General features: G+C 40.6%; 1 protein-coding gene across 7 annotated transcripts in view; it reads right to left on the bottom strand.

Moving 5' to 3' along the window:
- TSPAN4 (tetraspanin 4) overlaps nt 1-15756 on the bottom strand; it is a 937220-nt gene that overhangs the window by 678825 nt on the left and 242639 nt on the right. For 2 of the 7 annotated variants that reach the window (XM_061610064.1, XM_061610065.1), the window contains exon 2: nt 8615-8701. The exons of the other annotated variants lie outside the window; for them this stretch is intronic. The gene's annotated coding sequence lies outside the window, so the exon portion shown is untranslated. The remainder of the gene's footprint in view (nt 1-8614; nt 8702-15756) is intronic. 7 annotated transcript variants of the gene reach the window in all.

The raw sequence follows: 15756 nt of genomic DNA, 5'->3' as shown, positions 1-15756 counted from the left end.
TGTACAACTTTTAAAGAATCTGAAGAAAAGATATATAAGAAGAATTGCTAGATGTCCATGCCTTTAATGGATTTTTACAATTTAAATGGACATTTAAAGCACTCTTATACCACTTTAATAGTCATAGCTTCCCCCCAGGAATCCTGGGAACTATAGTTTGTTAAGAGTGTTGGGAATTGTAGCTCTGTGAAAGGTTTCCTAACTATCAGCACCCTTAACAAACTACAGTTCCCAGGATTGGGGTGGGGAGAGCTATGCCTGTTAAAGTGATATAAGAGTGCTTTAAATGTATGGTGTGGGTGTGACCTTGTTATCATAAAGGCCCCCATCCCTGCCACCCTTCACTGTTATGTTTTTACTACATGCTGTGGATGGAAGCAGTTTCCTCTAAACCTAGATGTATGCGGTTGGTGTCTTTAATGGAGAATGTTTATATATCCACACATATAGACGTGGATATTATAAGGTATATGTTTTAGAATCACAAGGAGCTAAGCAGAAGCCCACAGGCCTTTTCAAGACCCCAACCCTAAAAATCCTAGCATTAAAATAAGACCTGTGAGTAGGTCTAGAAAAAGCAGGCAATGGTCAAGTTCACCTTACTGTGAACTCCTGTTTTCTTGCCAAAACTCGGCCAGTGTGTGACTGACAATTATTAATGAGTGTATTGTTTAAACCCAATGAGCATATAACCTGTGAAAGCTATGATTGATATATTATTAGGGTTGCCAGGCTCAGGGCTTGAGACTGATCCTGTATCTTTAGGAGAAAAGAAAGTCAGCCAAGTGCAGGTGTTCTTGCAACCCTGTAATGGGAAAAACCACAAGGTGGAATTGTCCCTTCCCCCTGCACAACTTTTAAAGATACAGAAGACCTCTTGGTTGCCAGGCCCGGCCTCCAAGAGGTCTTCTGTATCTTTAAAAGTTGTGCGGGGGGAGGGAGAATCCCACCTTGTGGTTTTTCCCATTATAGTGTTGCAAGAACACCTGCACTTGGCTGACTTTCTCTTCTCCTAAAGATACAGGATCAGTCTCAAGCCCTGAGCCTGGCAACCCTACTTATATTTGATTCTTTGATAGAGCAATAGCCATGACTACTGGACCTCCTGATAGGATGGTATCTGCAGAGATTGACTGAGTATATAAGAGGTAAAACGATTTTTCTGGTATCCTGGTCCCAAGCTGTAAAAGGTTTTGTACTCCAAAACCAGAACCTTGAACTTGGCCTAGTAGCTAATTGGCAGCCAGTGGAATTCTTTCAGTAGCAGAGTGACATGTTGGCAATATCCTGCCCCAGTGAGCAGTTGAGCTGCTGCATTTTGCACCACCTGCAGCTTCGAGACCAGCCTCAAGGTCAGTCCCATGTAGAGTGCATTACAGTAATCCAGTCTGGAGGTTACCAGTGCATGGACAATAGTGGTCAGGCTATCTTGGTCCAGAAACGGCTGCAGCTGTCTTAGCAGCTGAAGCTGGTAAAAGGCACACCTAGCCACTGAGGTCACCTGGGCCTCTATATTTGACAATACATTTTGATCAACTTACTTGGCAGTGATGGGAAAGTATTTTGTACATGCTCAAAGGCCCTTTTTTACATTTTTCACTTTCCAAAGCTAAGCCCAAGCTCAAAATTTAGGGTTTGCCCTTTGCTCAGTAAAATTACAGCCAGCGCTCCAGCATATCCTTTCCTGTGTAATCTGGATATTCCAGCTAATAAATTATTATTGTTGTTGTTGTTTATTTCTACCCCGCCTTCTGGCCAAAAGGCCCTCAAGACGGCTTACAGAAAAAATAAACACAAATATAAAAATACATCAATAAAAACAATACAATTTACTAAAAGCAGCAGTTACAAGTCTGCACATAGCAAGAACTGATGCACTCATCTGTATTTTTTAAAAATATCCATAGCTAAATATTTGCACAGCAGAAGTCCCCCAAACAGAATACTAGTCTGCCTTCATCCCAACAGTAACAAGTATGTGGGATGGGGGAAGTGCCTACTTTGTGGAACTGGCATATGATGCCTGCCACCCAGAACCTGGAAAACAACTTCTAGGTTACTGAAGTCAGGCCCTGTCCAAGGCATAAAATTGCTGTTTATTTATTTGACTTATTAGTCGCTTATCTGGCCACTCTAAGCAATGTACAAAGCAGAACATGTAAACATCAAAACATTAAGCGACTAACAATAAAAACTAACAATAACGTAAAAGCAAAATTGCTAGCTATAGTTCTCCCTGGAGTGCTCTGCAGGAGGCAGCATTCTCTCTGTGACTAGACCAAGGTGGGGACCCCTTGGCCTTTCAGATGTTGTTGGACTCCAACTTCCATCAGCCACAGCCAGCATGGCCAGTGATCAAGGATGATGGGAGCTGTACTCCAGCAACACCTGGAGGGTCAAAGGTTCTCCACCCCTGGTCTAGAGTCACTGGAATAAAATGAAGCATGGTAAGAGAAGAGCAGGGCGGCCAAGAGTTTATAGGAAAAGCAAAGACAACACATGTTTATTGTTTGACCTGTTTTATCGCATTATTTTAAATTTATTTTTATTCTGGTTGTAGACTGTCTGAGAAAGTGGGTTTAGTGCAGCATAGAAATGCCTACAGTTAAGAAAAAAGAAAAAAAATTAAGTAGATAAATGAACAAAGAAGCCCAAATCACAGGTGTTTGCCTTGAGTCACACTCAAATAAGCCCCTTTCAGAGCCTCATTTATTGTCCAAGTATCAATCCTCTTCTTCTGATTGCTAATTAATGGCTATCGTTTCCCCCCATTGCATTTTCAGAATGAAAGACAGACTTATATTAGCAGTGCTTACAATTGAAGCATGTCATTTGAGCTAGTATTAGCACTGGGAGGATTGCAAGGTCTCGACATATGTTACACGGTATAACCTCCTAGAAGAAATACCTGTAACAGGTTGTGGAGAAAAATACAGGAAAAGCTCAGGAGGAGATATTCTCTTTTCATTACATCTGAACACAAAGCAATCAAGGCAAAAAGAGAGGGAGACAGCTGTCTTTAGTTTAAATACTTGGCCAATTATTTTCAATATTAGCTAATTAATTTAATTACATTAGTGTCATCGATTATAGTGCCATCGATGCTTTACAAGAGTACAAGACAACAGATCCCTGTCCCCAAGGCCTTACAGTGTAAATTCAACAGAGGAAAAGGGGTAAAAAAGGGAAAGAATGTGCATTCATTTCAGTTACAAATACAAACTGCAGCAGCCTGTATACAGCTCCCATGTGGAAGTTCCAGTGTACATCAATAGTACCTCTATACGAGCACAGTTGTGGGAGCCATTAGCAAGTGCAAAGCAGTCCTTATCCAGGGTCAGGGCCAAACTTCATGGGGCCTTGAGAGAGTGCTGCTGATGGGACTCCCAACCAAGGCAGAGTCTATCTAGGTCCTACTGGGTCTGTAGATCTATTTTATAGATCTGTGGTCCTATTGGAACTGTATATATATGACTGGCGTATTGCATTCTGGGTAATTAAACATGGCTGGTGGCCACCACAGATGAGAACCAAGTTTGGCATCCATTCAAAAGTAGCAGCATCACCTACTCAGCACTGAAATGCCTCTGAAGGTCCAGCAAGGAGGGTGTTAAGTGGTGGTGCAGTAGAGCAGGGCCAGTGGGGGCCACTGTGAGCCCCTGAGGCCCTTGGTCAGTGCCCAACCTGGTTGACCTCTGGCACTGAGTCTGATTATTACCTCTATCTTTCATTAACTTAGCACTCTTACATTAGTTTTTGAAGGTGTTATTTGTTCTGCTGTTCGATAAATCTATAGACAGACTATTGAACTGAATATTACTGATCAAACTTATGAAAACCTTTCTTTACAGACCCCAGTCTCACTGAAATTCAAAAAGTGAAGGCCTCCTGCAGACACCATCTTATCAGGAGGTCCGTTTCACACAACATAGGAAGTGGACCTTTAGTGTTATGACACCTACCCTTTGGAATTCCCTCCCCTTAAATATTAGACAGGCACCATCTCTGTTATCTTTTCAGTGCCTACTGAAGACCTTACTCTTTCAACAAGTCTTTTAATTAGAGACCTCATTCCAGTCTGCATCTGTGCTAGAATTGCTTTTTAAGAAGTTTTTTAAGATGTTTTGTTTTAATATGTTTTAAAGTGCTTTTAGTGTTTTTGTTTGCTGCCCTGGGCTCCATCTGGGGGAAGGAGAGGGATATAAATTTGACACACACACACACACACACACAGAGAGAGAGAGAGAGAGAGAGAGAGAGAAGTTGGGACCACTTCACAGGATTAATTTAGGGGTTGATTACCCAATGACAAGACCCCCCAACTTGGCAAGCTTCCCTCTGCTGCTGGGTATTTCATTCAAAGGACAATTATAAAGCACTTTGTATACTGGATGTTGCTATACAAATGGAGGGTGAAAGCTCATAACCATGGAAGTTTAGGATTTTCTTAAAACTCAAGTTACCTCATGTTAGTTGTAATTATCATTTGATAACCAAAGTCAAAGTCACCCCTGAGAATGAAGAGCGGGATATCAGAAGCTCTTTAAGGTAAACTTGCGGTACCCTCCTTTGACACACACTTCTTTGTAGAAGGATATTTTAGGATGAATTCCTTAAACTTTTGACTTATTGTGTAACACATGTAAATGGCGTTTCTCTGTTATTTTCTAATGAGCTGAATCTCCTTTTATAGTTGAACTTTTTTATATGTATACTCTCCATACTTCCTTATTTTACTGGTATTTCTTTATTTTACTGCTGATTTTCTTCTTTTTGGAAATATCGTGCTGCGTACAGGTACTGTATGTTACTTCTCTTTTATTCTTTTGTATTATAAAACTTCAATAAATAAATATTTTTTTATTTTAAAACAGGATCTAACATATCTTCCCTTTGGTTTTGTCGTATTCACACTGGGAGAAATTGTGCAGACTGTAAGAATACAAAGACGGTTATCTGTCCCAAATGACTCAGTTTCAATGGATACAATCTGACCCTGCCTACCAACCTCACTGGATTTTCCTGCACCTGAACATGCAGTTGTAACAGATAGATAATTGAATAGACACTTTGTATTCATAAACCACTGTCCATTGCTCAGGACCTTTTTCTAGGGAAAGACTTGTCTGCTACATAGACAAAAACAAATTGAACTGTGATCGTTCACTGCCACAGTCCTCAATAAATAATGCTACACTTTATTTTTTTAAATTTATTAAAGCAAATAAATATATAAATCATGGTTCCCATTCTGTTTTCTGCGGTGGACCGTAAATTCCAGTGTCACTAGTTGATTTATTTGTCTTCAGCAACCTTGCTCTGACTTACGCTCTCTCAATGAGAATCCAGCAACAATAAATCTAACACTACTGTAGGGAATTCACATGAATTAAATGCAATGCAACCTTCCATGTCTTCTGAAATCCCCTCTCTGGTTCTTTTTCAAAATTCAGGAATCAAAACAGAAACTGGCAAATACAAAAGAAACTTTTTCTTGCAGTTCCGGTAAATGTGACACTTCCTAAAAGAAACCCTGCAACAAGGGCCTTTTCCACCAGAACATAATCCATATAGCGCTGCTCGCTATAGAAACTTCACTGAAACAAATGAGTTTTTTGCAGGATTGCGTCTTCAAGAAAGATTGGTACTTTGCCATAGAATGAGAATTAGAATTAAATAACAGGGTGCCTCTAAGCACATTCTGAACCATCCTTTCCCACAAAAGTCTACTCCTGGTTAACCTTCATCATATCAGCAGCATAATTTAGGTGGGAAAAGTTGTTTTGTTGTTGCTGCTTCTGTTAAACAACTGGAGTCTGAAACCCTTGCCAACCTATTGCAAATCACCCAGAGCTCTACCAGTAGAACCTGGCTCTCCTTCTGCCCACCCCTGGCTTACAACAACAAATCTGGAGTGTGATTCACTTCTCTGTGTTTTTAGTTTTTAGTAGGACTGTGCTCTCAAAGTAACATTTTAGGACAAAAGAAAAGCTTTGGATGAAACTAAAAAATGTTCCAGAAGGTCCCTAAAGACTTTGGGGGGGGGCATTAATTTGCTGCTGTATGTATTCCTGATTGGCTGGAGCATCAGCACTGTTTCTGCTGAGGAAATACCCTCCTTTCTTTTAAGAATAACTTCACACAGCCAATCAGATTTGGCTACATGCTTTGTCACTGAGTGCAAACAAAGTTAACTCAGAGTGAGTGCAGTACTTTTCCTAAATAGGCATTTCTTTTACAAGCTTCATTGTTCATTTGCCCTCAGTGATATTGTTACATAGCCAAATCTGATTGGCTGTATGGCTATGTTACTATTACTAAGAAAAAGGTATATTTTCAAACAAAAAAAATGGAAAAGAGTTTGCAGCACACACGTTTCAAAGACACTTACAATGGTGGTGGTGCCTGAATGCTGGGTATAGGCAGGGTGGGTGAGAATGAGTCACCTAACTGTGACTTGAGTGGCAGTGTACCATAATTCTGCATAATTACAGCGAGAAAGGAGGAATACTAAATAGTGGCTGTTTGAGTAAAGCAGCGATTGAGGGACACTGAGAGAAAACAATAACAGAGGTTTGAGTACAGTGAGAGGGAGTTGGGAAAGCTCTGTTGTTTTAGCTTCTGTGTTGTACCCATCCCTGCTATTTCTCCTTTAAAAAAAACAAAACCCTCCATGTTCCTCCCTTCCCAATCTATTCAGACTGCTCTCATGGTTTTAAACCACCATTCTTCTACTGCCAGTGTCCCTCCCTTCTCACTCCCATGCTACAGCCACTGCTGTTGTACAATCTGCCTTCTCTTTTATTTCCCTATCCCACACTGACTTATGCAAATCCCAGGATTGTGATAAGGCACTATACAGGGGAGGCTGGTCTCAAGGCGAAGTGGGGCATAGCCCTCCCAAGATTCTGTATCCCCAACTCCTCCCCCAAACCCTCCAAAACCATAGGCCAGTCTTTCACTGACACCCACAGTAATATTAATATATTACCACTGACTTATAGGCTTCTTAGTAGAAGAAGATGGTTCTACCCACTATCTCCTTGGAGGAAAATGTTGAAAACCAAGCATGATTAGAGACAGCTTTGTTAGGCAGGGCAAAGGATAAAATGTGCTGTCCATTTTTCCCTCCCCCATCTTTTCTCTAAGTAGCTAATGGGCTCACTTGCATATCAAAAGACCCATAAAATAAACAGAGGAGAGGAGGGCTTGTATCTGCCCTTCCACAACCAATAATTATTCCTGTTTCTGAGTCTGCACCTTGTTGGTCATTCCTTTCCCTCATTTTCAGAAAGCTTGCAGTCCAGTGAAAAAAGCCATTGATTTTACGTAATTTGTGTGTGTGACAACGGAGAGAACTGACTGAGACAAATCAGCTACAAGTTTCCCTGGATGAGGAGATAAGCCCTTTTTTCTTTATTGCTTGCTTGAGCGTTGGCTAGGGGATGTGCAAGAATTCTGCCCAATTCTGATTTGGCACTGAATTTTGCATTAATTCACTTATTAATTGTTGAGGATAATGTAGCAAATTTCCACGGCTATTTTTGAAAACAGATGATTTAAAAAAATCCACCTCTAAAACAATGATTTTAAGAATGATAAGTTATCAATATTTCCTTCAAAATATAGATATTTCCTTTAAAATTATTGCTATTAATATTGACACTTTTTCTGAGCGGAAAAACCCACAGATCGGTAAAAGCAGCAGCTAGAGGGTATAGAACGAACTTGTATTGATGCCAGCCTGTTAGGTCGATAGAATGCTTTTGAACTGACACCTCTTTCTTGAGGTGCGGGGGCTGTAAGGGAGGTGGGGGAAAGTAGGTGGGTGAGTGTGTGTTGCTTCATGTTGCCGGAGGGGAATAGTTTCCATTGTGGGAAGCAAGATGCTGGACTAGATTGAATTTTGGCTTGATCCAGCATTATATTCAAAGGGATTCCAACCCCTCTTTTAAATAAAAGACTGCTTCTTTCTGGTTTGTTGACTCCAGTTTATTTTTATTTTTGCTAACTCGTGAACACAACGCTTTGCTTCAAGAACCTAAGCAAACCCCACTATCCTGAAACATGAAGATTTTAATTTTGCATACTAAATATACAACTGACAGAAAAATAAAGCCTTTTATACCCCACATTTCATCCTAAAAAAGTTTCCAGAGTTGCTTACAAAGATCAGTTATATGACTAGATAGTTCTAATCAGTAATAAAAAGTAAGTTTTAAAATCAAGCACATATTTTCCACACACCTGTCACCATTGCATGTTAAGGTTTGACTTGAATGTAAAGGGACAAAGTCTAACCCTGGTTCAGACAGGTGCGGCCTATAAACCACTTCTACACCCAAACTTCCAAACCTCTGTGGTGGGTGTTACCCAAAATATTTAGGATAATAAAGGCTATACTATATTCATTATAAACATAAACAATTCTCTCCCTCAAACAAATGCCTTGACAGGACCAGAAACCTCTTGAGAGTGGGAATCCAAGATGAAACAAACACACAACTGATGCCTGACGAAAGCCTTCTCTTACTGAACAAAGAGGACCCACAAACATAAAAAGAAGAAAGCATATGGTTTAGGATTAGCCTTGGGAAAAACAGGGTTCTTGTACCTTTTAACAGCTGTATTTCCACAATCAGTGTCAGGGTTCTTGGTATATATACTGCACTGGAGAAATAACTGCTATGTTAACTGGTAGCTGAAAGAATAAAGAAACGTAAGGTTCATTACTACAAAGAAGTAAAGGCATGCATACCGAAGCAGCCATGCAGCCTGCACTCAGGGAGCCATTACTAACTAACTTAGAATAAAGACAGGAAGAGAAGGGAAGAAGGGGAGGAACAAATTCCTGCTTTAGAAGTGGAATCAGCAGAAGGAAGAACAGATAGCCTTTCTATCTATCACGACTCACTGGTTCAGGATGCTTGCAACATGAGTTGGTGCTTTACTCCGAACAAACAGGACCAGCAAGACATAGCTAACGTCCCATGGTAAACACGAGGTTGTCTAGGGGGTGGCAGTGGGGGTGGAGAAGCAGCAATGACTGCCACTGTGACTGCAGGGGCCCCTTCTGAACCAAGGTAAGACACTTTTTGGTGCTAAGCATTTGTAGAACTCTACTGCCCACTGTTTCTTTGCAAGGAAGGAGGATGGGAACCTCATAGGCTCTGCCATCATGACCTCATAGGCACCCCATCAGGGTTAGGTTCCACCAGTCGCCACTGGCACTACAAATCCTCCAATGAGGGCTGTGTTCTGGCTTCATGCAAATCCAGGATTGAGATGCAGCACTACAAATTGCAGCACTAAACATGTAACAAGTTTTGTTGTTGTTATGTGCCTTCAAGTCAATTATGACTTATGGCGACCCTATGAATCGGTGACCTCTAATAGCATCTGTCATGAATCACATAAATTAGCCACATTATGAAGGCAATTATCCCATTGCAACCAAACCTCTACCTGGTGTGTTAAAATCCAGAAGTCATCAACATGATAAAAGCAATCACAATGCTGAGGGATCAGATGTTGGTCTTCCAACCAATGTCTCAGTATTTCTCATCCCTACCTTAATCCATATTATTTAAAAGCTCTTCTGGCCGTCCACCAGCCATCAAACTAGACTCTTTAATTAACAGGAATGCATATTACATGGTGGTAAATCTGGGTTTGCTACTGTGTGTACACTCAACAGGAAGATGCAGCAAAACTTGGCTCTTTTGAAGTATTAAAAAACCTAGTATTTTTAATATATAATATCTTTAGGTATATGTGTGAAGCATCTCAGATATAGACTTAGGAGTTAACCACACTATGCATTTAAAGCACTTTATTTCAACCAAAAAATCCTGGGAAATTGTCACAGGTGCTCTTTGTTAAGGAGACCCCTTAACAAACTACACTTCCCAGGATTCTTTGGCAAAAAGCCTTAGAAACATAATGAGTGAAACAGACCCCCCAGGGGCTCCTAGAGCTGTGGAGCCCTCGGGCCAGTGCCCAACCTGGCCGCCCTTTGGAACCGGCCCTGTACATCAGGGAACTCAGACCTAATTTTCATTTTTTTTAAACACTCTAGCCCTTGTAGAACAAATTTTATGAAGCAAAATGGGCAGGCGTCATATGAAGCAATTGCCTTGTGTGATACAGTCCTACTTTTCTGTATTTTTAGGGTAGTCTCAGCTAGAGATGTGAAGGCCCACGGGGAAAAAACCTAGAAAAACTGGAGAAAAACTTTTTTGTTCTGTCTTTCCCTGTGCCTTCACATCTCTAGTCCATACCATAATTGTTTTATTTGTTTAGCAATATGCCATTACATACATAGATCATAGAATTTAGCTCTTAAACTCCTAGCTGCCGGGGCAAATAAGAAAACATGCAATGAGATATATATTTCTTTGTCCAATAACAAAAAACACACAAACTCACTTGGTGAAACAAAAATTTTCCTATGACTAAATTCAGACAGATATTTCTCACAAGGATCTTTATATAAAGAACACTAGGTAACATAATGAACAGCAACCTCTATAGCCGTTTTACAAAACACACAAAACCGGTGTTCTAAGGGAAGTTTTTTATGACGGCCATTGAGAAAGGCAGAAGGCATGACATTAAATCTTAACTCAGTAAAAGGGATTCTGTGTGGAGCTAAAGTAATTACCTCTAAGTAATTAGCTTTCTGATTCTCTGTTTAAAAGCATAGATACAGGCTGGAGAATCAATAGTTAGCATATCAGCTAAAGAAGCTCCCCTGTACACAAACAGCTTTAACTGTACTTTAGCACATCTCTAGTCACAGCTATGATTGACAAGTGCTATGGAGAAATGTAGAGATACAAACATTTCAGAGAAGGTTCAGAATGGCTTCAGGACTTTCTTGGTTCACTTTGAAACTGTGCTCCTCTTTTGCATGTGTGACTCTATGGTTTCTTTGGACTTAGACAATGGAGAAAAGACTGCCTTGTTCATTTTGAAGCAACTTCCTAGCTCAGGGGTCACCAACCTTTTTACCTTTTTGGACTTGAGGACACATTTCAAGTTTTGAGAGAGTGCTGGGACCACCAGGAACTAAATGGTTGCCGTGAGTGAGTGTCACAATACAAAATGGCTGCCATGAGGGCATGGCATAACCAAAATTAGAGAGTAGTCATGATGAAGCTTTCCCAATAATTATATTTCCACACTAGAAAAGGTTTTACCTGTTGAATTTCTGCCTGCCATATAGCTGTTAAATGTAAAAGAACCCTGTACACTGAGATTTCAGCGGTGGGCCCTACTGATGTCACAGGTGGTGGGCCCTAGTGATGTCATTAAGCATGATGCATTAAGCATCAACCACAGTTGCTTGGAGCATGCTACTCAAAAAAAAATTTCTCTGATTGGAAATTAAGATACAAATCTTAGCTAAATGAGGGTATTTCCAGGTCCAGCTGAAGTGACGGATCATTCCTTCTCACTTGCTTAGAGAACCTGGTTAAGGAACATTTAATCTAGCCTACTTGCTTCTGGTAAAAAGGGTTTAAGTACCCTCATGCCAGGTCAGTCACCAGAAGGCCGTGGTAGGAAAAAAGGAGCCTAGTGTTGTGGAGATGTTAGACGGCAGCACTCAGGAGTAAAGATGGATGCCCCTGAAGGCTGCAATTCTAAACACACTTACTAAGGGACTAAGCACCATAGAACTCAACAGGACTCACTTCTGAGTAGATATGGTTAGGATTGTGCCGTTTTTGGTAAGGCTTGACTAGGGATCCTCTGCAACAATATCCATATCAGTACAGGGTTGGCAACCCCCGGCCTGGAATGCCATACCTGCCTTTTAACGTGGCTGCTCCAAACTTCTTTACAGACTTGACCCTTGACTGCAGAGAGAGGTTTGAGAAATGATTAAGAGTTAAGAAGATTCTCTACTCTTTCCTCTACTCTGTGGCCTGCTATTCTGTGGGCTGCTATAAACTCACTTTGACAGTCAACCCAATTCCAGTGAGTAATAATTGACAGAGAGAAAACACACATGGTTTGGTCTACCTTCACAGGTAGTAGCTTGGGAACAAGAGCAATTGAAGCCACACTTCCCAGTATGTGAATTCTCTTTTACCACTATTAGGCAAAAAACAAACCATCATGCAAATAACAAGGTGCCTCATCAGTGGGTTTAAGAGGTTGGGCTGAGCACATGGAACCACTGTTGTTGCTTCCATGGATGCAAGGGAGTGAACTCAGAGGTATATGAAATGCACATAGAAAAAGACAGTGATGATTTGCTAAAAACCGTGCATGTACATTTTTATGCCTACGGAGATCTTGCTGTGGTCTTTTGTTGTAGTGCAATCCTATACATGTTTACTCAGAAGCAAGACCCAATCCTGTACAGAGAAAGTACTCTTTATGCTGTTGAAAGCTATATATTTACTGAATTCCTGATGTGAGACCAGCAGGAAAAGGAAACTATGAGTTTAACTATGCCTGGAGTTAACAAATCTTGTCAATCACAACCCTGACTTCACCTTTTGGCTATAAACCTGAAAGGGCAGGCATTAGAGCAGCCAGTACTAAGAAGTTGGGGGGGGCTGACATTTTGGTTTATATCTTTTGAACCAGATGACCTAGAAACTTTTTTTTTTAAATGAAAGGTAAGAGTCCGGAGAGTAAGGTGACTCACCCAGAGACCCTGAGAGTACCCCCAAAAACCAGAGGGTCCAGCCAAAAACCAGAGACCTGGCAACCCTATGCCCACCAACTTCTTCCCATAATTTCTCATTAACTTTTTATAGGGTCATGTATTTGTAATTTCTTGAGTTCTATTAGACCATGCTCTTCCTAATTCTTCATATTGCCCAAAATGCATTTTTCTTCGATCCCCTCATTATAATAAATAGCTGTACGAAATGAACGGCCGGACCTTAATTTCTCTTTGTATATCCACCAGGTTTTAAATAATAAATTGCTTAAGCAAGGATTTAAGCAAATAACATCCAGTTCCTTTTCTGCTCCAGTACTGAAACATACTCATTATACTTTTTATATCCTGCCCTTCCTCCCATAAGGAGCCCAGGACTGCTTGTACGTAATAGCAAAAAGTGGAGGATTGAAGTTCTGTAGGAATGAAAGGCAGAAGAGACTGCGCAAGCTCTTTCATGTAGTTAGCCTTCATGAAACCTGGGAACATCAGGACAGGAAACAGTACAGTAGGGCCCCGCCCATACGGTGGGTTACGTTCCAGACCCCTGCTGAAAAGCAGAACTCCGTCAATAAAATGGCACCCGATGCCCAAAAAACGCCGTAAAAGCAGAACAAGCGCCATATGAGTGGGGCCTTACTCTAATTGAAAGCTGCCGTATTAGCAGAACGCCGAAAAGCGGGGCCCTACTGTACACAAAAACAGATGTCTCATAAGTATGTTATGACTATGAAGATGAGATCATGAGAACTGTGGAAACAATAGTAAATAATGTTTCCTCCTGTGATGTGGCAGTGCCACCTATTTGCCACTTATAAGTCTAGAAATGACTTCTTAAACCTCAGTATTTCTGGTCTATAAAGAGCATCTCAGAGCACAGCACATTGGCACATCGGCAGCAGACCTCAACCACTGAACATCAATAGCACAGAACAGAAGAGGCTTAGGGAAGGCTGGTGAACCATTCCAGAGGAGGTCCCCTTTCCTGAATACTAGGGAAGGGGGGCCTGACCCAATAGCTGCATGGCAACATATTATCTGCTCTACAGAATCATAATCTGTTAGCAGAATAAAGCCATGTTAATTAACACAGCTGACGTCAATCTTTATTGCTTGTCTGAACCCATATATAAAAAAACATCTGTCCCTCCTCAAGCGGTTAATGGAACACTCATGTTTTACTATATTCAAATCCTACAGCTCTAAGCCCATGTGTTCCCCACATGATGGGATGGGATAGGAGGATGAGGCACAAAAGGACAGGAGGTATATAGGAACTATGGGAAGAAAAAGATGCAAATCCCATATTTTAACAGATTCATGAGCTAACTGACAACCAAATAACAGTAATGTTAGCAGGCCAGCCAACATATAGAAAGTGCTTTAAGAAAATGAGTTTCTGGTGTTGGTGTGCTAAATCCCATGTGGTGTATATAGAGCCAGGGAGACCCAGGTTCAAGTCCCCACTCAGCCATGCAGCTTACTGGGTGACCTTCGGCCAATCACCTTCTCTCAGCCAAACCTACCTCACAGGATTGTTGTGAGGATGAAATGAGATGGCAGAGAATCATGTACACCACCGTGAGCTCCTTAGAGCTCAGGTGGGATGAAAATGTAAAAACAAAGAAATGTTGTTTATTTATAAATAAAATACTCAGATATCACAATTTCATAAAATATCAGAGAAGAGTTCAACAAATATATGGTGCAGATTTATTGCTTTTTATGAAATGAGGCGAACCATGTATGCACTTTGAATTCCTTGAAAAAAATGGATATAAATGAACAACAGAAAATCCAGATAGCCATGCCAAATCAATTGTACATACAATAACAAAAAAGATTCGGTTGGCTGCCAGCCTCAAAAAATTACCTTGGCAATGACTTAACTCCACACCTGCAATAGCTACACATTAAGCCCATCAGTGAGCTCTTGTAATGGCCTCCTCAGACCCATTAGCTTGCATCCTGTGACAGCCTTTGTAGAACAGACTCCAGCGTGATGATAAAAACAGAAGTCCACTGTGGTTGCATTGCCACCAGAGGTGGTGGAGAGGGAGGCACAGAAAGCAAACAACATTGAATTGTATTTGATTGAAAATGAATTATTCATGCTTCATTGACAAAATAGATCCACAAGCACCCATGTAGAACCTGAATATTTCTACATTTCAGTTTCATCTATACTGCTTTGTGCAATTTTCTGTCAAGCAGTTATGAGGAACAGCTAGCCAACAAAACATTGAAGGACATAAAAAATATACTAGTTTGTTAGAAAGCAAGTCAGAAATCAGATGCCAGAAAAACAAAATTGATTTCTAACAGATACAATAATGCTAATGCCACACTTAGTTTTCAGCATTTTCTAAGCAAAAGTGAGGCCTGAGTGCAGTAAGATGTAATTTTTCTGTCTGAGACTCATCTCTTGTATGTAGGAGTGGACAATTTTAAGCCGAACAAATCCTGCTATTAATACAAAATTATTACAGCTATGCTAAATTTTCCATCAGGGCTATTTAAATTAACATCCATGCATGTATAATTCAAATATCAGTTTAATATCAGCTTTTTCCATGTGGTGAGAAAATGGTTTAGCTTTAAAACTCAAAAATAAAACATCCACTGCTTCAGACAGCCAAATATAGCAGAGGTATTTGCATATAGCATGAAAGTAGTCAGGGGGTGGAAGAAAGCAAGTCTGTGCCATCAAACTTCAGCACTAAACACATTTAGCCACCAAGGGTCACTGTTGATTCACTCACCAGCATAGACCAGGAGTCTTTTATTTAGAAGACTGCTGATAAATATACAGAGGTCTGTTAGCATGGTTGCTACTCTCTAAAGTATTCATGCCGGTGCAATTGAGGGAGAGGAAAAAATAAGCCTCAAAAAGAAATGGAAATATACCTCACACAGCAGGCAGCCACTAAGAAAGCCATGTGTAACTGCTTCGTGGCTCAAAGCAGACAAATGGGTGCTCATCCAGATTTGAGAGAAAAGTCAGTCTGGACATGTTTTACAAAAATGACCATAACTGCAGAATCAATCATCATAAACAGAACTGTATCTGAAGAGGA

Source organism: Rhineura floridana, chromosome 2 (genome assembly GCF_030035675.1).
Source record: "Rhineura floridana isolate rRhiFlo1 chromosome 2, rRhiFlo1.hap2, whole genome shotgun sequence".
NCBI classification, from domain to species: Eukaryota; Metazoa; Chordata; class Lepidosauria; order Squamata; family Rhineuridae; genus Rhineura; species Rhineura floridana.
This window is presented reverse-complemented; position numbering and strand designations above follow the sequence as displayed.